The 25,651-nt window shown below is 35.0% G+C and overlaps 1 protein-coding gene across 3 annotated transcripts in view; it reads right to left on the bottom strand.

Annotated features, from left to right (window-relative positions):
- The window catches only part of LINGO2 (leucine rich repeat and Ig domain containing 2), a 479,491-nt gene that overhangs the window by 201,034 nt on the left and 252,806 nt on the right, over positions 1-25,651 (bottom strand). For all 3 annotated transcript variants that reach the window (XR_007907985.1, XM_051809028.1, XM_051809029.1), the window contains exon 3: positions 25,157-25,240. The gene's annotated coding sequence lies outside the window, so the exon portion shown is untranslated. The remainder of the gene's footprint in view (positions 1-25,156; positions 25,241-25,651) is intronic.

Here is a 25,651-nt window from a genome sequence, read left to right as displayed (position 1 = left end):
AGTTCAATCTCCTGCTTTAAAATTTCAAATTAGATCAGGTTGCTCAAAACCTTGTCCAGATAGATTTTGAAGACCTCAAGGTGTAGAGGCTTCACAATCTTGCCAGGCAAGGAAGGAAGAGGCATCAAATTTATCTCTGCTAATAAGTTCTAACTCCATAATGGATTTTATTTGGACAAAAAATTGGTAACAATTTTCCTTTTTAGGCACAGACTATAATTACTTTTTGCAGAATCTGCAAATTCGTCTGTCATTGAATTATGGAAACACTGAAGTATCTCAAATGTATTCATCTAGGCAAGGCTATGTTCTTTAAACACAAAAATACCAGAGAGAAAAGAAATGAAAAATATTTAATTAGATCATTCCACAGCATGGAGAAACATAACTGAGTAGCTTTCTACCTCACTTTTTGATTAAAATGACACAAACATATATTATTCTTGATATACCCATACTCTACTGTTTATATCACAAAAGCACTTTGGAAGTTTGTTGGTTTGACATATATAGAAAGTCAACATAATACTGTCTTGAAAAATGAAATAGACACGCCTTATATTTTTCAATTAGCTACTTCTGAATTTTAGATCTGTGGCTGTAGTACAGCTGAAAGATCAAAGCTGAGAACTTTACCACTATACCAATTTTTTAAAATAGTTGGAAATGTGGATGCATCTCTTCACCAGTTAAAGTCATTTGATCTACACTACTTATAGAAAAAATGTATTTCATATCTTTTAACAATGAATTATATTCTGGACCAAACCTCAACTCTCGCAATTTTTTTAATTGTAGTAGCTTAAAGACACCTTGAAAAACTATACTACACATTTCTATTTTCTCAAGTCAATAAAAGAAGTCAGTGTTTGTTATCAGAATGTAACAAATAATATTTGTACATTGTGTTGGCCAGAAAGAGGGCAAAATGGAAGAATTTTCACTGGATTGCATTTATATTGTAGTATTCTGCATAGCTAAAATGTAATTCCATGTATTTATAGTCAAGAAATTTGTATCTTCATTTTTCAGAGTGTAATGTGACATGAGATGGAAGAGGTCATATACAGAATTAAAGAGTTACAGAAACGCCTAAGGAATCATTTAGGAACCTAAGTATGACTGATTACACAAGAATACTTCGTTATTGTTAGTTTGTAGTTACAAATTTCATTATATCATCAGCCTTTACTATCAGTATAATTGGGAACACTATATATGCATTTTCAATACTAGCACAGAAGCAGAGTCTAACATCCAAGCTATTTTATCAATCTCAGCTTTCTTAAGTTTGTTTCAGAGTGAGCTAAAGGGAATCCAGGGTAAAGAGTCTTATGTACATCTGTTCACAGAGCCTACATATCTAGAGGCTGCATTCAAAGAAGGACATGCCGTGACACTTATGTTGGTAAAGATGATACACACAAAATTTGACATTTCAAGTATTATCATGATTCATTCTTTCCCCCTCTTTGTCTTACTTTGAAATGCTAAATATTGGTAAGCATCAAAATTGAATCCCTTTTTACATTGCAATTTGCAACAGGCTATAAAATTCAGTGTACAAAGAGGAGGACAGGGTGTCCTAACAACAAATTTATTGAATATTTTAGAAATACATCAAATTTCAAATATATCTTTCCAGGTTATACCTGGGGGTAAACAAGAATACATGAAAATAATAGCCACTAGTAATTACAAAGTTGGAGACATAAATAAGGTCTATTGGTCTCTGATGCATAAAAGTGCTCATATTTGTTTAAATGTAAACCTGCAATCAAGCCTGTAGATGTTAATGAGAACATTTGCATGTATAAAGCTAATCTGCTGCTAAATTAGCTACTTGAGTCAGCATTTAGTGCTAAAATTCCACTGGGATTCTCAGCCTAAAAAAAATAAAAGGCTTATCACTTATATTCACAATAGATCAAGTATGCTTTTTTCATGTAGTTCTCTCAGAAAGTGATCAGAAATACTCCTGGATCAAGTATCTACTGGTAGGCATAGTGACTGACACTTAAAAAAACGCCAGAATTCAAGGTGACTGAGAGACGTCAACACAGTTGATGTATGGAGAAACATCTGTTTTCCCAGCATCTATCAACACCTTGTAATATTCTGCCTACCACACACCTGCAAGAAAACCTGCATAATCAGTGTATTATAATCCATCTGCAGAATGGATTATAATACACTGTACTCTGGAAGGAGCATGTGTGCTCTGGAAGGAATATAGAAATTTCATTGGATAGTCATAACACCACACAAAATTTGTTTTCTTCTGTCATTTAAACAAACAACGTAAAGGTCTTTGTCCATGACCAACAGCACCCTTAAGGTTTAAAACAGCAAAACAGTTTGTACTGGCTGCTATGAGCTTTCTTCATAGGTTCAAGCTGGCTTTACTGTTTTCAGTTCTCAACCTGCTTGAACGATGAAGTTATCAACACAGAACGTTGCAGCAGAAAATTGCCTGAAACCATGTATTCTACCAAATTTATGTGGAAGTGACAACTGAATAGTGAATATTAAAAAAGTCAAACCACTGAATTTAAGAGAGGAATTAGGAAAAAAGTATAGGCTATCTGCACACATAATTTTAAATTTCACAGAATCTCAGAATATGCTGAGTTGGAAGGGACCCATTGGGATCATCGAGTCCAGCTCCTGGCCTTGCACAGGACCATCTCCAAAAGTCACACCATGTGCCTCAGAGCATCATCCAAATGCTTCTTGAAATCTGTCAGGCTTAGTTCTGTGACTGCTTCCCTGGGGAACCTGTTCCACTGTCCAACCAACCTCTGGGTGAAGAACCTCTTTCTAATATCCAACCTAAACCTCCCCTGACACAACTTCAGGCCATTCCCTTGGGTCCTGTCACTGGTCATGACAGAGAAGAGATCAGTGTCTGCCCCTCCTCTTCCCCTCATGAGGAAGTTATAGACTGCAATGAGGTTTCCCCTCAGTCTCCTCTTCTCCAGGGTGAACAGATCAAGTGACCTCAGCTGCTCCTCATACAACTTCCCCTCAAGGCCCTTCATCATCTTCATTGCCCTCCTTTGGACACTCTCCAAGAGCTTCATATCTTTTTTATATTGTGACATCAAAACTGCACACAATATTCAAGGTGAGGACACCCCAGGTCAGAGCAGAGCGGGACAATCCCCTCCCTCGACCAACTGGCAATGCTTTGCCTGATGCTCCCCAGGACATGGTTGACCCTCCTGGCTGCCAGGGCACTGCTGACTCACATTCAACTTGTTGTCAGTCAGGACCCCCAGGTGCCTTTCAGTGGCACTGCTTTCCAGCCTCTCATTCCCCACTCTGTACAAACATCCAGGTTGCTCCATTCCAGGTGCAGAATCCGGCACTTTCCCTTGTTGAACTTCATCTCGTTGGTGATTCCCAGTCCTCCAAGTAATTTACAAAGATGTTGAAGAGCACAGGGCCTAAGATGGAGCCCTGTGGAACTCCACTAGTGACAGGTCTCCAGTCTGATGTCACCCCATTCACTATTACCCTTCGTGCTTGACCCATGAGCCAATTGCTCACCCACCACATGATGTGTTTATCCAGCTGTGGGCTGGACAGTTTGTCCAGAAGTACTCTGGGAGAGGCAGTGTCGAAAGCTTTACTGAAATCCTAAAAGATTACATTAACTAGCTTCCCTTGATTAGCTGTGTGGATTAGCTAGTCACAAAAGGAAATCATGTTTGATAAACAAGGCTTTCCTCTCATGAAGCCATGCTGGCTGTGACCAATGACTGCATTGTATTTCAACTGTTTTTCAATATCTTCCAGAATAATCTTCTCCATAACTTCACCAGGCACGAAAGTGTGACTGACAGGCCTGTATTGTCCAGGGTCCTCCTTCTTGCCCTTCTTGCAAATCAGGACAATATTTGCTAGCTTTCAGCCAGCTGGGACCTCTCTGGATTCCCAAGACCATTCGAAAATCATTGAGAAAGGTTTTGCAATGACACCAATGACACCAGCCAGCTCTTTGAGGATTCTTGGATAAATTCCATCAGGACTCACAGATTTGTAGGTACCCATCTGGAGCAGCAGATCCCACAACATTTCAGGGTCAACTGGGAGTTGATTTAATTTGTCTAATTGTTTTGCAATGAGTTATGCTACATCCAACAGAGAAACATTTTTTTCCATCAGTTCTTTTATTTCCTAGTTCACATTTCAAGAGTCAGTGAGATCTCATTCCTGATAGTGACCCTTTCCTTAATACTTCACTTCTTTCATTGTGGCAACTTGCCTCTGATAATGGTTTCTCATTCTTTCTTCTACTATTTGGTTGCCTCCTTTTTCCACAAAGTTAAGCTCTCTTTGACTCTAAAGCGTGAAGCAGAGATCAAGGTCTTTTCTTTAAAACCCTAAATCTATTAGAGAGTGCAAAGCTAACTCTTAAGAAAAGTTCTCATGAGATGTGTTGCTTTCAGATCATTAAAAGACAAGTTCTTATATTATCAGAGTTATTTCATGTGATGCAATAATTTTCAGGTATTGTATGGCCAGGGAGATTTACAGGTTTCCAGTGCTGATCCACTATAGCTTTCTGCTAGGAGAAACAAATCCTGCATCCTTACAATTTCCCAGCTTGTCTGCCACCATAGGGGTCAGGAAATACTAAAACTGATGCTGACTATTGTTGACAGTTTTCTTTAGTTCGAAAAGTTTATGGATGGGGTACCAAATGTCCTGTCAATGTGGTGGACTTTCATTTACTTCCCTCAGAGATAAAGTATGAACACCTCATTTGGATTACTTAAGTTTCTATGTCTCATTGCCATTCCCTCTAGGTCATTTGGACACATTTTTGGTAGCATGTATTGCCAAGCAAACCACAAAACATAGAATTATAAAATAATCAAGGTTGGAAAAGAAACCCAAGTTCATCAAATCCAACCATCAGCCCAGCACTGCTACCGTAACCCCTAAAGCATTAAACCACGTCATCCAGGTCCAGATACAGATGGCTCTTAAACACCTCCAGGGATGGTGACTCCAACACCTCCCTGGGAAACTTATTTCAATGCCTGATCACCCTGACAGTGAAATTTTTTTTTCTAATGTCTAATCTGAATCTCACCTGTAAAAGTGCCTTTCAAAGCCAAAGAGAGCTCAGGTTTCTTTCTGTGATTCTGAGACAAAGAAAACCAAAGTTAGCAACATTAATTTTAAAGTTATTTTAAAATTCAAAGAAAGGTATCATTTTTGCTTAGAAATAAAAATGCTCTCTTTCTCTCACCCCACTAGAAATGAATACTACATGGGAGGCAAGCTTTACTGCTGCTTTATGAGAAGTCACATATTATATAGGGAATCTTTTTGTCTGTTGCACATAATCATGACATTGTCTGTCGAAAAAAGACAGAAATTGCTTCTGCAAACTTCAGATGAAAATTTACCTTCTGCTAATTTGAGAGGGAGAGTGGTAACCTGTTGCCAGCACCTACCAATTTACTGAAAATTTCCTATTAATTTGTGTCCCATAGCATTTCACAGAATGAAATCGTTGCTAGTGTAGGATGAAAATAAAGGGTATGAAAACATTTCTATTTTAGGAAGACTTAATTTCAAGCTAAAGAAAATGCAATTGATTTTCATTAATTACCACATGTACCAAAAATCTGTGGGTTTGTTTTCTTTTTTCTGTTAGTTTGCAGTTTTTTCCTATGTATGCAAAATTTTAATTTTGAATAGGGTAGTCTTTCTCAATGTTTTAATAAATACACTCTCTGCTGCATTTAAGGGTTCAGAAAGAGAAAAGAAAAGTTTTACGAGCCTTTCACCAAGTTTATCCTTCTTTCACCAAGTTTATCCTTCTGTATCTTATGCATGAACACGTCAGATGTTTAGTCCAGTAAGTAAGTTCTGTGATTTGTGAGTAATATTCAAAATCAAACAGGGCATTGCAAGATTTGGGAAGAAAGACTATCCTGAAAGTTATGAGGAATCGTCTTTGTGATAAAATTTCATATTTATTTCAGTTAAACCCTTGAAGTGTCTTTGGTGGCAGTATCTTCCTATGTCATACCTACTTTTTCTTTTTTTTCCCTTGCAATTTTTACATGCTACTTCTAGAAATGTCTAAGTTAATTGTATTTTTTCCTCAATTCAGATTCAGAAATGCATATCCTTCTTCAATCCATCACATAAAAATCACCTTTACTTTTCCAAGGAATATTTTCACAGATTGTTCTGCGCTTCTGAAATTAGTCTTGCCTATAAAAAAACCTGGGAGGTAGCTTTGAAGATATATAAACCAAGAGAAATGTCACATACTAAAATCCAGAGGTTTTGTCCTATAGATAGACTTTTCAAACCTTATTTTCATTGCTCACTGTTCCTATTTTTTCCTTGTATGAAATATCACAGGATATGAAGAAGAAAAGGAAACAAAAGAAATAAAAAGAAAAGTCAACTTTTTGGTTATGTTGCAGTTGTTTGCAAAAGAATCCTTCTACATATCAAGGAGTTCACTAGTTCTGAGAAAATTTTAAAAAACAACTCCAAATATGCAAGTTTCCAAGTTACTATTAAATTTAAAGCTTCAAATTAGGAACATATTTAAAAAGTCCAGAAATAAAATTACTCAACTTGAACTTTATATAACTTAATAGTGCCCTGAAAAAATTCTGATATTTGCTTTATTCCTCTTTGATAAGTGCATCAATCTACTATATCGCCATTTTAAACATATTAGGTCAAAACTTATTATCTATTTATTGTTTTTTTCTTTCTGTTTTGCAAGAAAAAGTGAAACTATATCCATACTGAAAGGAATACTGCATAAATGCACAAGGAAATATGATTTAACTTTGAATCATATGACATATAAATTTTTGTCACTTCTTTGTAATTGTGATCAATCTGTAATGCTTGAAAGTTGTTATTGCTCAATAACTGTGATTAGATGGATTACTGATATAGTTTAACGTCCCTATGCCATGGGATATGGGTCATTCACACTACATATATAATATTCCACAATACAGATATTATATTATATACCTTGGAAAGACACATTAGTCAAGGACATAACAGAAAGATAAAAGAAATATTTCTTCATTGTAAATAAATGCAGAAAAAAAATTACATTGACTTATTGTAAAGATATATATCTTCTTTCAGATCTTGGAAGTCTAATCTTCACCCCTTTTTTCACCTCTTTGCCCCAAAAAATGAAAAAAAATAGAACAAAAGACTTGAATTTTTAGAGTTAGCAAGCTGAAATTTTTTACAGACATGAAAAACAAGACTGACCTATCACAACCCACAATTTCCTTAAGCAATTATGTATCAACTGCAAGTAAATGCTAGTGTTGACAACACTTTTCGACTTCTCATTATTTTTAGATTAACCAGACATCTTCTTAATATAACAATTCCTAAGTAACAAACAAAACTACACATTTTTTTCAACTATTCTTGAAGACATTCCATGATTCAGGGGAAGTTAATAAAACAGAGTTGTCAAGCACATCACAGACAGTTTTGAGTCTGTAATTCTGATGCAGTGGGAGAGTTCTGAAATTCAGGAGAACCAGAAGCCTACATTCAAAACCAAACAAGTCCCCGTAGAATTACCATATAACCAATGTGCATACAACTAGATTTAAATAGAAAAAAAAATTGGGAAACCTTGCACTATGATTTTCTTGGGCAAGAATGCCTTAAAAACTCTTCCTACAGTTTAAGGTAGATTTTACTCATTTTTGTAAGATCCTGATATAGTTTACTTCTGAAATTCTGGCCTGCTTTGAAGGACCACAAGTTCCTGGATTAGACTAAAGCTTGAAAACCTACTATTATTATAGTATTAGAAAGAAGAGCCAAAAATCAATACAACAGTCAGTGAAATAAAATGTTTCACATAGACAAACACAATAACATAGAATCATTTAGATCGGAAAATACCTCTAAGACAATCAAGTCCAATCATTAACCTGTGTTGCCAAGTCCACCACTAAAGTATCTCCCTAGGTGCCACATCTATGCACCTTTCAAATACCTCTAGGAATGGTGATTCAACCACTTCCTGGGTCACTGCTTGTCAACTTGCAATGCTTGGCAAATTTTGGTGAAGAAATTTTTCCTAATATCCCATTAAATCTGCCCTGATGCAACCTGAGACCATTGCCTCTTGTCCTACCTCTTGGTACTTGGGAGAAGAGACCAACCCCCACCTTGCTTACACCCTCCTTTCAGGTGGTTGTGGAAAGTGATAAGATCTCCCCTGAGCCTCCTTTTCTCCAGGCTAAACAACCCCAGCTATTGCTATTGTTTGTTTCCATCTTGTTTTCTGTAAGTTTTGAGTTGCTTAGGAATAATCATCAAAATGAAGACCTTGCGAGGGCATTAATGCAGTGACTGTTTTAGTTAACTCTAACAAAAACCCCTTTACTACAGTAGCACATTGAAAAAAGATAATTGAAACAATGATGTCCTATAATATAACACTGCTGGCTACATGCATGAAGTTACAAAAAGCAAAACCACCTATTAATAACTGTGAGAAAAAACTGAGCAGTTCCACTGGATAGAAGATCAGAATAAGGTCTGTGCCAAATTAAACGTAGACTGTGTGAAGCAATGGAATGAATGATTGAAGAGAGATTTCCAGTCTTCCGTGTTTCAATATCAGGAGTTTGCTGACACAAAATAAGGAATCCTTAAATATTTATATGATGAATGGCAACGTTTCTTAGTCGTAATATTTCACACCACATGTTTAAATCAAATGTTTTCATAAATATACATATTTTTATAAAACATACATCTTATGTTTTGTATTATTTATGGAGTTATGTATCAAAGTTTAAATGACAAACTAAAAATGTGAAGAAACAACAAACAGAAAATAAAGATGTGTGTGCATCTATGACTCTCATGAGGTGTATTTTACCACGTCTCCATTCATCTCTTTGAAGCAATGTTGATGTAATGTAATTAAAACCACTCATGACAGTGAAGAACATTACCAAACTCTTCTAAAATTTTGTTGCAAGATGCTGTAGTTTTTAATTTTCCAAACGAAAATATACATATAATAAATATAGTAACTGAATACGAACTATTTCACAATTGGAATTTAGACACAAGTTTGCATGAAAATAAGAAACTTGAACTAAGCTTTCCAGTTAAAGATGTCTTTTCGAAAATGATGTTGCAATCATGGTCCATAGCCATTTAAGAGCTAAAATGAGAAAGCCTAATGTCTCTTCTCACCTCTCTCTCATTGTTTTTCATAATAGAAGGCAAAGAAGTGGACTGTCTCACAAGGTAGGTTTAAATAGTTCATAATTTAAATTACTGGCAAAAGCAATTAGTGTTACTATTAAGTCTCATCAAGAAAACATCAAAAAGTGAAACCAATTCTTTTATTTTAACTCATTTTACCCTTACTTCTCTGAGACAGTAATCTGTTTACCTTGGTGAAGTGATGCCCCTATCACTATTTTTTAATATATTTTTTAGTTATTGAAAGGTGAGGTTCCTAACTGGTTTCTGCTTCTACTCTAAGTCCTATGGAACTCAGACATCTGCACTCATTAGTTAAAAAACAATTTGCTTTCATCTTCATGTTTTATCTTCACTCCCACAAACCAGTGGACAGGTTGGACATACTTAACCACTTTACTGTCTTCTAATGGACTAAACCCCCTTTGGTTCCTGGATTGTTTACAAGGCTGAACACTGAACTTGGCTGCCTACCCTTCGCTGTGTTAGCAAGATCTGGGGTTGCCTGAAACATCAGTAATGGAAGTGGACATTTAGAAAGAAGTTATAACTTTTTCAGAGTGACTGATAACAGTCAGAAGGCAATAAGCAAGGGAAAACAGGATGAAATAGACAGAATAGAAGTGCAGTCAGAGTAGAAACAGACAATTATCACCTGGTTGTTTCATACCACTATCATTTTGCATTGTCCTCTTTGTTACCATTTCAGCTGATACTTCCTATCTTGATTGGTGTTTGTTCACTATATTAGGTTTGTGCCAGTCTTACCATTTCATCAAAATCCAGACATCTGCAGGTGGAAAAACACTGATCACTTCAATTATTTTCCCTCTAAATTAATTAGAACTATTTTTTGCTGGTTTTGCTCAGTTTGTAAGTGTCTTTTTGTACCATTGTCTCATTTCTTTGTTCTCAGTGGTATTTGAAATTTCATCTCAGACAGGTAACATTATATAAATTCAATTGAATTAAATTAAACTTTTGTTGATGGTTCCTAAGGCCATTCATCCATTTCCAACAATAATTAAATGGAATCATTTGCACTAAAGTTATGCATGAAATAGAAAAGCTGAAATGAAAAGTAGTACACCGGAAAAAATAATCTACTTATTATATTTGCACATAAACCACAACCAACTCTAATACAAATGTGCAACTTCAGCAGGCCCAAATCTTGACAAAACCAAATTCCACAAAGGCAAGTCCTTCTTCATGCAGAGAATTAGAATACCTGGCACTAACACGGAATATAATGTAAACTCAAAGTCTTTGTTCATGTGTGCTTGGAATTAAAAACTAACCTGTTTGCATTACTTCTCCAGGAAAAATTTTACCCTGTTCTGCAAAACACTGGATTTACACTTTTCAGAAAGACCTGAATTTCTTCTGTCCATAAAAATATACTGATCATGTATTATTTTTAGGCTCCTCACTCAGGAAATCAACAAAAAAGTTCATCAAGTTTAAAGGAACCAGCCAACAAGCATGCAAACCCCACAGGAAAATTGTAGTTTTTATTCAGGTTTTCACTGAGTAGAAAGGCAGAAGGTATACTGAAATATACAATTTCAGAAATTCGTCTGACTGTGCAAATCTGATTACGGCTTAATTTGCACATCATTCATTTATACTTGTCTATAAACCCAAAATAATTACACTGTATTATAAATCTATTTGGTGGCCCACCAAGCATGCTGCTGTAGCAGAAACACCTGAACAGTTCTACATATTTACCATAAATTCCATCTTTTATGAACCAATACAGGAATATGACAATGCTTAGACTAAAGCATGCTTCAAAATATGAAATATCATGGCAGTTCCAAAAGATGGGGAAATCACAGACATGCTGTTAGGTAGTTATTATTAGAAATGACTCATCTTAAATTTGTGAAATACTCATGAAAGATATCTTTTATGAATCATAACACTAAATTTTATTCATATTAATAAAATTTAGCAGCAAAAGAAAAAACAAACAAACAAAAAACCACCAAAAAAATCCCCAACCCCCCAAAAAAATCTCCCTGAAAAAACTAAAACAAAAAAAAACCCAAAACAAATCCTAAACAAAAACAACAAAACAAAAACAACAAAAACAACAAAAACAACAACAAAACAAAACAAAACAAAAAAAAACAAACAAAAAAAAAAACAACAAAAACAAAAACAAAAAACAAAACCCCAAAGAATTAATCCCAAGAATTAAACTCACATTTTTGTGGTAATTTTTTCTTCAGTAAGAATGGACATCATAATATGTAGTATTTTAAACAACAGTTGAAATTACTATGTTCTTCTTTGTTAAGAAAATTGAGACTTTTAAGACTATGTATATTTTAATTAAACCCTTGAAAAATAGTTCTTATAATGAATTAGTAATAAAATGACTATATGTGAAGGCTGAATTCCCATATAGATATTCACTGTATTCATATACAGGGAGTCCTTAAAAAATTCTGAGGTTCAGAAATGCACATGATCCATCTGACTTCAGTGATTATTTGGGTAAATGGAGTTTAATGGTTTGAGATTAGGGTACTTTATATCTATCAGAATTTAACACTAAATAAATATTGATCTCAAACTTTTGGTGAAGATGGACAAGCAAAAGCCCTCCTTCTGTGTTCTGTGGGCAGAACACAACCCAGACAAGGTAATATTCAAGGATTTTTACTTTTTTTTCCCTTTGATAACTTCTATCACTTCAGAGGCAAAAAAATTCACTATGAGGAAAACTACCAGGGTACTTTAAGCAGGGTCAGCTGAAAGAGGAGCTGTGGAGCAGTGCCTATAAGATAGTAAGGGGCTGCCTGACCATCCACCTTTACCTCTACCCTGTGCCCAGCTAAACACACCTAATTCAAGCCAGGACTAAAAAAGAAAAAGAGCCCCCCAAAGTCAGTGAAGTCTTTAAAAACCAACTTCAGCAGCTTTTCCATTAAAAAAGCCGTAACAATGATTCTCCCCCAAATAAAGCCTGTTCACCCACATTCTTAATACTGATGTTGTCTAAACATAGAAGAATCAAGTTAAAGAACTTTTGCTTGGTGAAAAATAAGTAGTCCATGAATATTCTCTGAAAATTAGGAGACAAATATATTTACAAATAATTCAAATTAATTTGGTGCCAGTTCTAATGGCTGCGCTTGTTCCTTTTTTTAATTTTTTTTTAAAGAAAAAGATAAGTAAAAAATGTACATTCTTAGAAAAATATTCAGAATTTTTCAATGTATTCTATACTTTTCATATGCCCTAATTGTATCTTAATCCCAGGGGTTGTTTGCATTTAGAAAGAGGAACCTGTCAATTTAGAAGTCTATGTATTGCAACTTATGCTGTTATTGCTCAAGAGTGGCACCTTTAACTTTTCCAGCTCAGGTTAACTGTGAATGGTTTCATGACAGCTCAAATTCACACACAATAAATGAGTGCACACATACTAATGGAATTATATCTTCAGAGGTAATGCAGAAGAGTTTAAGTGCTTTCAGAACTGGAGTCTCTCCTTATTTTTACTACATTTATACATAAATCATAGACATAAAATAGGAAAATTCTGTGTGAAATACATTTTAAGCTGGATATTTGCATTTTTAAGAAAAGGCGATTCTGGAGTTTGAATTTATTTCAGATTATTTTCATTTTCATAACTCAATACTGTAGATAACTGAAGCTAACTTTAGCTTGACTGTTTCCACTAGTTATAATATCAATGCCCTTCAGGTCATTCCCATTCTCATAGATTAAAACACCTGCGATTCCAAGTTATAATTTCTTCTCTGTTTAAAATAAAGAAAACACCCCCCTTGTCGCCCCCATTTGGACTTGAAAGAACTAATTAGTTCAGGGGCAGAAAGGCTGCTAATAAAATCACAGCTTTAACTACAGATCCTCCACATTTAACAAGGGGGTCTTTTTTTTTTTTTCTTTTGCAATTTAAAACAATACTTCTGAAGAGTGAATTTCATCTTGGACTAGGAGCTGCTGGACCAGCTGAGATAGTCCTACAAAAAATGACTCCTAATTAGAAAAAAAAAAAACAAAAAGCAAACAAACAAACCAAACAAAAAAAAGCTTACAAATAGACTTTTTACTTGCAACCCAACTAAAATACTCATTTCCTACAGAAATGTCATTAGGGCAGCATACGAAAACAGTATTACTCAAACACTAGAAAGTACCACAAGAACAAAAAAGAAGACAAAACACAAAAAAGAAACTTTAAGAAACAACTTCACTAAAAAACGTGGCCCTGCTTCTAAAAGAAATACAGCCATAAGGTTGTAACAAGAGAATAGGTAAAACATTGTCAGGAGTCTTTGTTTCCACACATAGCATTTTAAACACAGCTGCCTAGCTGCCTCTAGCAATTACCGAAGTTGCACTGCAGCCTATTATAATAAAGGAATGCAGTGGGTATAGTCTTGATAAGGCAAGTGGATTCATCTGGAACACATTATTCAGAGAGGAGAAGAAGAGAAACTGTAAATGAGAAGAGAGCTTAAGGCCCTGAGGTTTATTATTAACATTAGTAGCAGCAAAAGAAAGTCAGGTTTTGAGGCAAGATTTTTTAACTTATGGTCTAATTTTAGTTGCTTGAATCCTCCTGAGTGGCCCTGTTTGAAAAGTTAATTGTGATTTGTTCACCCTTCATAAAACCTGAAAAATAAGCTGGCAAGAATGCCAAAGGAGAGTTACACCTGTGATTATGGATAAATATCATACTCCATAGTCTATCACTTCAAATCATACATGGAGATGACAAAATATTTCTATATTTACTATGGTGACAAAATTCTGTAAGGTGCACTCTGAAAATGTAAAATCAGCACCTTAGAGGCAGTAAAGGATTTTGTCAAAATATTTTTGCCAAATCTTGTAGTAAATTTCTACAGACATGGCAGACATTCTACCTGGGCCTCAGTATTGGTTTTGCATAGTTTGGAAAGTGAAACTTACAAAAATAATTCCTGCAGTTTCAGAAGATGTCATAGACTCAAGAGTGAGTTTATAGATATTACCCATAGAGAAACAAAAGACAAATGTGTCTAACTGCTGCCTTCTCATCTAAAATGATGTTATAGATAATGTTAATCAGAAAGCGATTGCTGAAATGGCTTGCTGATTAAAAAAAACTTTAAAATATTTTTAAAAAAATATCACATTTTTCTTTGGGGAGGAGGAAGACAAAAGCTGTAATCTCTTCTACCTGACTTAAACATCCTGTGTCAGTCTGTTATCTTCTGCCAATCTCTAGCAATTTTTAATCAGTTCTAGAATACCAATTAAGCCAAACATCATGATAGTTCATCCTAGATGCACAACAGAATATCTATACTTCCAGAAGGAATAACAGAATCAGGTAGTATCCAAATATATATTTCTTAAAGATTCATAGTTGGGTTTTTTTTTCTTTCTCCAAACCTTTCTCCTTTTTTTTTCATCTTCTCCAGCTTATACTGAAAAACATACTGGGCATGGATAGCCCAATACTTGCAAAATTATAAAACAAAATTTATGTCTGTCTCCAAGATGTCCCATTGCAGAAGTTTGCACAATCTCATTGCTCAGCTCCAGAAATGAAGCAACTCTCTCTGGAGCTTTTATGCTCTACAATAAAAAAACCTGACTTCAATTTAAGGAAAGAGCATGCTGAGGTGTACAAGAATTGAGCTAAGTATTTACCAAACTCAAATGCCTCCCTAAAACAAAGAAACAAACAATCAAACCTCCTCTTTTTCCTTGGTAACCCTATTCAACCTGTCAGATAATTTCCTGTTTTCTTAAGAAATTAATGAAAGTTAAACAGAAATGCAGAGGAGCTACTACAAAGTAGGTTTTGTGAAATCAAGTCCCCTGCCCCTCAACATCCCGAATTTCTATAAGCACGCCTTTCAAAAAATATAAGCCATTTTTTGTCTACTGTAGCACAGGAAAAACTTCCTTAAATCTGAAGCCACAAAGGACTTTGTCAAAAGACTCACTGACTACTTATTTCTTAACTTTTCTCTTTCTGGAAGCTGGAGTATTATGGAAGGGTTGCGTTGCTTACACATCACACAGTCCTAGTGTTAATCACTATTAGCACTGTGACTCAGTCAGCTGTCTTAGGTTCCAGGGGAATTAAAATTCAATACAAAAGCAAAAAATAGAATGCAGAGAATATTAATATTGAGATTACACAGTTTCTTCAAATTTCAGCATTGTCTGAATATAACTGCAGTACAATAAGAAGAAAAAAATGAAAAAACCCAAAACAAAACACCCCAAAACTCTGCGAAGCTATTGAACTTTTGCTGTCAAATGTTATTGCTTTGGCATGCCAAGATCCAGAGAAGGATTTAATGTTGATAGTTGCAGCAAATATTTAATATGTGACAATCCTTCAGCATTTAGCAGCCATATAAATACATAGTTTTTAACATAAATAAAACACATTCAGTAGAGTGTAGAGATAAGATACAAAGCTACATTTGTAGTTCTTCAGAACTTGAGAATATATTGATTAAAATTTTAGACTCAATCATGCTGCCTTACTGCCAGTACACTGGAAATGGCAATGCAAACCACGATGAAAAACAAGACAGAAATATTTTAAAAAATCTTACAAGTATGTAATTCAAAGGAAGAGAAAGAAAGCTAAAATGAACAATTCTCCCAGGGGTTGCTTTTTTTTTCCTTTTCTTTTTCTATATAGTGATTTAATGAATTCTAATGAAATTACATGCTGGTGAAAAAGTCTCAAAGGATTTTGCCCGTATACTTCAGATACAATTCTAACTTTGGATTTGAAATTCATAATAATGTATAATGAGAAGAGACTTCTTTTGTTTTATTTGATACTATTCCCACAATCAGTGGGCAGAGAAGAAATGGACTCTGATCAGCTTCCTTAAGGCACATCCCTGCCCTAGAGAGCAGCTGGTCCTTTACAAAAGCAAAAATGCATGCATTCATGAATGTAGGTATGTTTGTATATGCTTTAGATGTCTCTAGTTTCATAAGGATTGATGTGTTATTTCCAATGAATATTCTGATTTTATTAATTTCATTTGTTTCCTCTCTGTGAAGTTTACTGCTGAAAAATTCTGCTGTATCTTGGTAGGCTGCAGATAAATTTTTAATCTGACAACAGCTGCATAGCCTTAAATGGATAAATTTACATAATGAAAAAAACTGGAAGAGATAGGGGGAATATATTCTGTGGGTTTCACATTACTGAAAATGGCTGTTGTATGTCTTACTATCCATATTTATTGCCTCTTGTGACACATTAGCCATAATTATTACACATTATCAATCCGGTTCTGCATTAACTAAATTAATTATTTTAATTTTAGGTGAGGTAGACTTGTAATTTTGATTATGATATGGTCCATTAGAAAGGAAAGAGATTCCAGCAAAAGACTGCACTAGAGTAAGGGAAAAAAAAGTTATGTGAATAGAAAAATGAACTTTACTTGGAATGTCCTGGAATGTCCCTTAGGCATGAAAAGAAACAACAGGAATGTCTTTGACCAAGACCCACAGACATAGAGAGGGAAGATTAGGGGATAAGAAAAAGTGAAACAAGAAAAAAGAGAAGAACTGACAGTTTGAAGTCTAAATACAGTTAATTGGGAATGCTTAAAACTGGCATAGAGATGGAACATCTCCCCATTGAAGAAAGGCTGAGAGATTTGAAGTTGTTCAGCCAGGAGAAGAGAAGACTTCAGGAAGATTTAGTAACTGCCACTACCTTTTAATATTTAAAGGAGGTTTGTAAGAAAGACTGGGACTAACCTTTTAGGGTGATCTCTTGGGATAGGACAAAGGGTAATGGTTTTAAATAAATCATTGTATGATTCTATAAGGGACTTCAGGAATTTGACATTTGCTGAGAACAGCTCTCACACGGACCTGTATCTTCTCAGACTGCCCTTGTAGTGGACAGAGTTTACTAAACTAAGCAGAAGTGATCTAAGTGATGTAAGTCCTACGCCCAAACAGATGTGGGGGTACCTGCGAGAATATTCATATGTGGGCTCCCTGCCTTCGCAAGATGGTTCTCTCTCCTTGTGATTCACTCTTGTTTCCATTTGTGAAGCAGCTCTAGAGCTTCAGTGATTTTCATGCTGGTTTTTCATATGGATTGCCCACACGTCTCTTGTTCTTGATTTGAGGTTAGTTTTCCCTTAACCCCTGCAGTAATATGCCAAGGGGCCCATTCAGTACAAAGCACTCTAGGCTTTTTTTAGACGAATGGGGCAAGGACGAGGACAAAAATACTTGTGCTTAAAAGCTTTTCCAGGGATGTTAGGATATTTTTTATTGTAACAGAATAATTTCTGTTATTTTATTATAACAGAAAAAGTACCTGCTAATCCTTGTAGCTTATAAAATAAACAAAAAGAACCTCACAGAAATTCTCCATTAAGCCAATACTGAATTTAGCACTTAAGAGTTCTTCATCCAAGCCACTCTCTTCTCTGTCCTGCTGCATATATTGTCATTTTTTTCCATTTTGTTCTTTGACTACGTTTATCTTTATCTACGTTATTCATGTAATATTGTTGGAAAACAATGGTTTGTGAAATAACACTTTGGCCAGTAATAATGAGATTAATTGTTTGTCATACAGATTGTAAAATATTCCTTTTTTCCCTACAAACACATTATAATGTGAGAAGTGGTTTACATCTCCTCCACAAAGAATAAATCAGATCTAGCATGAGACAGCATGACTGAAGTTACTTTAGTTAAAATGTTTTAAAGTTACTTTAATTAAATATTTTAACATATAAGACTCCTGAATAATAATCTTAACATACTGATATATTAACACATTGTATTATGAAAACTCATTCTTGTCACCAACTGCCTTCAATATTGCCATCTTGACATCCAGAGAACTAATTTATGCCTCAGTGCTGCAAATAAAACCTTTTTTTGTCAGTTAAAACAAAAAAAGATCAACATGGCAAACAGTTTTGGTATTATAACTTCATTTTCCTTTTTACCACTTCTAAATTTTGTTTTATTTTCCCGTAGGAGTGGCTGCTAGAGGCATGGATTTTGATTAATAACACAACTCAGCTAAGCATTATCTTTAAAAAGAATTAACTGCCTTGGTAAGATATAACAAAGCATATATCAACAAGAATATTTTACAAGGCCAATTGCAAAGAGGACAATAATTACCAGTTTTGGACAGTATTTTTCAGGATTTCCTCTATATTGGGAGAAGTTTGTTGGGAAAGTTGTTTTCGCATATATTTATGAACTGATAAGCCTTCCCCTCTTAAAGAACACTTAACCATCCTTAAACTCAGTTCACTGACCATGTGGCATATACCTGACACATCAAATGTAAAAATACTTTGCAACATAAAGGTATCTAGGATTTTTTCTAACAAATTATTTCTTCTAGAGTGAGTGAGGAACTGTTTCACAATTAAATAAAATCTATATGTGATGGTCTATTCTTAAATTATTTGCTATTATTATTTAAAAGTCATTAAAGCATAAGGAAATTATGGAGGGGTGTTCAGTACCAGCAACTGTAAAGTAAAAATTAAGCAGTAATAAACCAGAACTCACAGAAGAGGGACATTCACACATGTTATGTCCAGACATAAGACTGTGGACCCTAAATTACTGCTGCACAGATCAAGACATGCTTTCTTTCCCAGCATTGAATAGTTAGTTTTTGAAGTGAATCTTATCTTATTATAAAACATACTCTTAGCAATGGAGATAAAATAATAGATGGCAAAAAGGTTTTGCAGTTTCACATAATAGAAAGTTTTCTGCTTAGAAGAACAGCTTTATTAAAAGTAAAGAGCACTGTTAAACCAGGGACATTCCATTCCCTCAATGAGACTTTCTTTTCTGCATGCATCACATGGAAATGCTCATCAGAACTTAATTAGAGGTTTAGAACTTCTTCTCCAAACCAGCTGAAGACTGGATACAGTTCAAGAACATGATGAAGTATAAGAACAATCTAAGGTTTAAACCCAAATCTGCAAAATAGGAAGAAATTCTTAAAAGTAAGAAGGAAAGAGAATTATACATTTCTTATGACAACATCAGGGAAGGGAATGCTGACATTGCTTTTTTGGTGAGTTGCATCTTCAGCACAAGTTGGACAGGGGTCATGGATCTGGATATATTTTTTAAGGAGAAGGGAATGGATAAATACTGCTATGTAACTTAAGCAGAATTTTTCATTTGCTTGTTTCTAAGATGTTTTAAGATGTTTATGATAGGACTAATGCACAGGTAAATGTTTGTGAATTTGAAGAAGTAACCACATACCAAAGATACACTACACACTGTTTAACATCAGAGTTTTTTCTCTCCCTTTCTCATGACCTTTTTAATATTTTGATAGTCGTCTTCATTCTCTTTCTAGCTGTATTCTGTTTCACTTCCTCTTGCTACAATCCCTGCCCTACTTTCTGGGCTCCTGTGCTCTCCCTGTCTTTCATTACCCTTCCACCCACCCACACCTACTGTTTTTGAAGCATCCAAAAAACATCTTTTCATCCTTCCAATAAATTAGCAGATCAAAGAGCGGTCTGTCCCCCACTGGTTTTATAACACTTTCACTGCCAGAGATGTCTCACAGAAAACTAGAGAAAACTGATATGAAGAAACAAACCTGAAATAACAAAGAATCTAAAAAATCAGGGGATTCCTCAGCTCTACTCTTAAAGTATCTAAAAATACAAGAAAAGCCCTAGAAATTTGCATTAAAATAAGGTAACAGAGAACTGCTATCCTGAAGTGGTTTAGCTTATCTGATCAAATTGAATCTGATAACACATACTAACTGAGAAACTGGACCCACCAAGAAGTATCTTCTGAAAGTTAATATGAAGAAGCATAACAACCTAAAAGAAGTGTATAGTAGCTGCTGCATTGAAATAAAACAGTGACATGAATAGGACATGTGTCTTTATTCCACTGTTAGATCAAACACCACTCAGTTTACCAATATGAGAATAAAAGGAGATCTTGAGCATGGAGGTAGGTATATGATTTTAGTCTGATTTTGAAGAGATATATTCATATAGTTAGTATGGATATAGTCAAGTGGACTCACCCACTTCTTTTCAGCTAAGGGATGTGATATGATAGCTCCAGTAACATTTACTCTTCCTGAGTCCTATTTGTACTTCATCTCAACTAATGACAGGGTACAATTCTAGAATACCCAAAAGAATCACAGTAACATTTGTTTTGGGGAAATATCTTCACATGAAATGGCACCTTTTCCCAGCCAGAACAACACAAGGGAGGAAAGGTATAAACAAAAACCAGCTCAGGACAGCACTTTCTCAGAGAGGTTCCTTCCCTTTGTAAAAGTTATTTATAAAACTGTGCCTATACCTGTGGAAAGACACCTAACTTTGCTACTTCTATATTCTCAGGGTAGAATGTAGAATTAACAGACAAGATTTCATCTTGATGATACTGCTTGCTAAAATAATGTCACACAAATTTTTTGTATGTCAAAAGACCATAAATATATTAAGAAGAAAACTTCTGATTTCTCCTAGTAATGTTTAATGTGATAGTATGTCTGAAATGTTGTTCACAAAACTGATAGTAAATTTTTGCACTAAAAAATAAATAATATGCTATACTTAACTATAGTATGCAGTATACTGATGCAGTTTCCCCAAATCATGTTTTCTTTCCCATTCCAACTAACATGCTTAAAAACATGTTGATAGCAAAAAAGCTGATGACTATAAATAACTGTTACACCTGCAAATGAATTCCTTATTAAATGAAGGTGTTCTAGAAATGCTGAAAGGTCAGGAAAAAAAGTTAACAGTTATTAATACAGGCAAGAAGAGAAAACAGTGACAGAAATTAAATGGCCTTTTGAAGTAGCTAAAAATAAGGGCTTAAAGAGTCAATATTAATACTTTCTACCCATTCCATGACTTACTGGCAGCACTGCTTTTAAGACTAGTGCTTTTTCAGTAATGAACCACTTTTGCAGGGATTGTTTTTCAATCAAATTACTCTATGTTTCCTTTAAATATGATTTGGCCAGATTAATCTCTGATGCAATTTCTTTGACTTCTAGTAAACTATGCCAAGAATGAATTACTGCCTTGATCATTACCTATGGCATTAAGACAGTACTCTACTATTCTGCTCTTGGAAAATGAAGAAAATACACCCATAAAGTCTTCCTTGGTTTCCTTTAGGTAAAACAACAAACAAGTACAGCTGTAAACTAAACTAACCTTACTACTAACTTTTAAAGTTGCATATTAGTTACTGTAAGCTGTCTTTGGGAAAGATGACAGTAAAAACCAGACTAAAACAGAAATAAGAGGGAATCTTAGATGTTTGCAGTTCAGTTTTTAGCTCAACTTCAGACTTCCCAAAGGATTTTAGCCAGTGCATAAACAGATTTTCAAATATCTGTATACAGAGTTTGTTTACGGTTGTGCAAAATCTTGATACCTAAGAGTGTGTGGTTTTCTCAAAGCTGAACTACTTTTCCTCAGAGTTTAAGTCTCTTGGTAATTTCCCCAAACTAAATCTACTGACATTTCATGTAAGTTTCATCAAAATTTCATAACTAATTCCTTGAAGTGGTTAGTGAAATTAAGACAAACAGTTGATAAGACTTCGCTCCTACTTCTTGGGGATAATTTTAACCATAGAATCACAAATCTACAGAATGATTTTGAAAGGAAGTACACTTTGGAGGTCATCTAGTCCAACCTTCCTCTCAAAAAATAGATCTCTAAGGTCTTCTTAAATCAAGCCACTCAGGATCATGTACAATTTATTCTTTAACACCTCCAAGGACAGATATCTTTTAAGTTCTCTGAGAAATCTGCTTCAGTATCTAATCACCTTATGGATAAAAACCAGACAACCAAGAAACCAACTATGAAAAATCTTATATCTGATGGGAATCAAAGCAGAAACTTAGCTAGAGGAAGATTGTTTTACTATTATTGTTATTCACCAATGCACTCATTTCATCTAACTGTAGAAGATACAAAGTTTTCAGAAGATTAAAACAATTTAAAATATTCAATTTTTTTTTTTTCAAAATAATTCTAAAAGGTACATTCTAGACATACCCTAAAGTGAGGCATCCAGGTAAGTTTACAAAAATTATCTGTTCTACATAAAAGAATTACAGGGTTTTTATTCTTTTAAAGATACTCTCTAGATGTATTTTCACTTTCTGGAGGGTAGAAAGTTTCAAAAATAACTGAACAGCTGGTAATTCAAACACCTTGAAGGAAAAACACTCTATTACTGTGCTACCCGAAACATGACTAAGAGGTGGTGATGTTAAGATAGGAAAATCCCAAGTTCTGGGGAAAGTCTAAACTTGGATCAAAAAGCACTCTCGGACCTGCAGAAACAAAGCAAGTAGCTCTTGCAGGAACCCATAGTAGACCATCCTCCGTTATGTGCAATTTTGAGAATCAGCAACTTTGTCATAAATGCATAAGGAGACAAATCACAAATACCACTAAGTAGTCCTAGTGAGATTTTGGGGATACAGCAAAAGAAAAAAAATGAATCACAGTCAGTCAAAAATGAAAGTGACACTGACTGCGTTTACAGGACAGGAGGTGGTTTTGAGTCAGCAGTGTTACAATATTAATGGGCTTACAATTCAGTTTGGAGAGCTCAAACAGTCCAAGTAAGTTGACATAACAGGAAAGGAAATATTCTTCATAAGTGATAAAGCAATGTTCCTTGTGTTTCTCTATTAAAATTTTTTACATCTCTGCCACCTCCCAGTGATCACAAGAAAGTGACCTTCATTTTTTGAGGAAGAGTCTTGGTTCCAGCCAGGACAAGGTTAATTTTTGCAGGCACCAGAGGAGCAGAAAAGACCCGGTCAGGACCCTGGGGTTATTTGATGCCACCTCACACCACGTGCAGGGGGTAAGGGGCAGCAGGGCAAGGGTCCTTTCCCAGGGTGTGGGGGTGTGGTCAAGTGTGACATGATAACAAGGACATAACAAGTGCTATAACAAGGACAATGAGCGTCATTTGGGATGTGTATTCAGTGTTGCTCTCCTGCCCTTACCTAACTCTGGGTATTTATGAACCCAGTCTGTGGGGGGAAGAGGGGAGGATGATTTTCCCCAGCTTTTAACCTCTTTCTTTCTTTCAGGCTTATTACAAGAGCTTTCAAGAATTTTGAATTTTCTTTTTCATTATCACATAATATGCTTTCAAAGTAGGGCAATGGCGAGATATTACTGATTGAATTGTCAGAAGTGATAGTAAAACTCAGAAAACTATGTTACCTTTAAATAAGGGATATATATCATTCCTTTATCATAGATTGATAGATAGATAGGTAGACAGATAGAAAAATACATACATAGATATATAAGTGACTACACACACACATATATGAAGTTGGAGATCAGATAAGACCAGTATTGACAGAAATCTACAACTCCTTATTAAGTATCTCTTTGCTGATAAATTTAATATACAAATCCATTCTTAGGCCACAAGGTCTTACACTGTACCAGATCCCTGATACTGGGGGGAAGGGAGGTTTATATTTTCAGCTTATAAGCTTGAAAGCATTACTCTATTAAATGTTGCAATTATTTTTTATTTTCTAAAACTCTTTTACCACTTCCCGTCACCCTATTAGCTAAAGATTGTGTGTAATGCTGATGTGGTAGTGTATAAAAAATAATAGGGCTGGTTCCACTTACTTTGCGCAGATAGACACTGTTGTCTCTAAACATTTCAAACTACTTTTTCTCTCAAAAGAAATAGCACTGCTTTGATTGCACTGATTTTCTCTTAGGGAGGAAAAAATTTTTGCAGATAGGTCTTTTATAAAAGGACAACTCATCCGAAGTAAACATTTGTTAGAATAAGACTAGACTAAGTAATTGCTTTAAAATTACAATTTGAACCCCTAGAACATTGTGTTTGTTGTGCATTTTTTGTTTGTTTGGGGGATTTTTGTTTGTTGGTTGTGGTTTTTTGGGGTTTTTTTGTTGTTTTGGTTTTGGGGTTTTTGTTTATTTGTTGTTGGTTGTTTTTTGTTTGGTTGGTTGTTTTTTCTAAAATAATTAATTTGCCTGGTTTTCAGCCAGGTCAGAATTACTTTTTTCACAGTAGCTGGGAGGGGATGGAGCCTGAGGCTGTGTCGTTGTGTCTAGGCTGTTATTGTGTACCATCTCACTGCTGCAGGGTGGCAGTAAGGGCTTCTGAGAAGAAGGTGGACATGGCTTGTGGTCAGGGAAAAGTGTGGTGGGCAGAGGGTCCATCCACCATTGTTTTTCATTCCTGGGCTTGGTGAGCATTTTTGCATGTAAATCACCTTCTTTTGTACACTTTTGTTATTAATATTCTCGGTGTTACAGTTTCTCTTATCTCGTTATTTCTTCCAATAATTGTTATTATCTCAGCCCATAATCTTTGACTTTTGTCTCCCACCTGAGGGATGGCGGGAGGAATGGCTGTGGTTAAGAGTGTCATTCCTAAACCATGACACTGATAAAATAAATAAAGCAGAAAAATAACATTTAAAAACAGACCCCTCAGTTCATAAAATTTTTTAAATTGCAAAATCTAGTCCTGACAAGACTGGGCAAAATATGTGAACATTGCATACATACTTAGAGGATCATAAAATAATTTTATGTGCTAACTACTTTGGCTGAGGACTGAATCATGGAATCAACGACAAAGCTACATCTCAAAATGTTACTGAGATATTGAGCACTTGTGTCTTGTTAACACAGAAGACAAAGTTTAAGACATTAACATAGAAATATTACATCAAGAATAAACCAACAGCAACTGAGATCTTGCTACAAACATAAATGAGAACACTAATGGGAAAACCATCACCAGTAGAAAGAAACCCAAAACTTACCAGGTTGGGACTGCTCATTTTTCACACTTGTGGTGAAAGTCCTCCACTACTTCCCTCATCCAGACTGTTTATCTTCATATCAATCTGATAAGAAAATAAAAACCACAACCCTCAGCAAATAAAATAATATAAAATAAAATAAAACTATTCACAAAGGAAAGAATAGTTCAAAAAAAGAAGATATACCCTGGAAGCAAGGTTATGTTATGGATACACAAGAAGTAGTAGTTCAGTTTTTATGACCTGTATGCCAGGCTTTCAGTGTGTACTTTTCACTAAAAATAAAACAAAAGCTCCCTCTGCCCTCCCCAGTCACACCCTGTCTTAAAGACTACCAGGATTTCCAAAAAGACATATTCTTACTAAAAGCACGTGCTTTATACTCTTGTCTAAAAGTTTTACTAACAAAAATACAATGTACAGTGAAGCCACAGAAATGAGGTAGTCAAACCATAGGAGAAAAAATGGGGGGGAAAAAAAAGAAAAGCAGAAACA

This window comes from Manacus candei, unplaced genomic scaffold, assembly GCF_025592945.1.
Source record: "Manacus candei isolate 608988 ecotype Guabito, Panama unplaced genomic scaffold, ASM2559294v1 h1tg000074l, whole genome shotgun sequence".
NCBI classification, from domain to species: domain Eukaryota; kingdom Metazoa; phylum Chordata; class Aves; order Passeriformes; family Pipridae; genus Manacus; species Manacus candei.
Note: the sequence above shows the minus strand (reverse complement) of the source record. Positions and strands in the feature narration are given on the sequence as shown.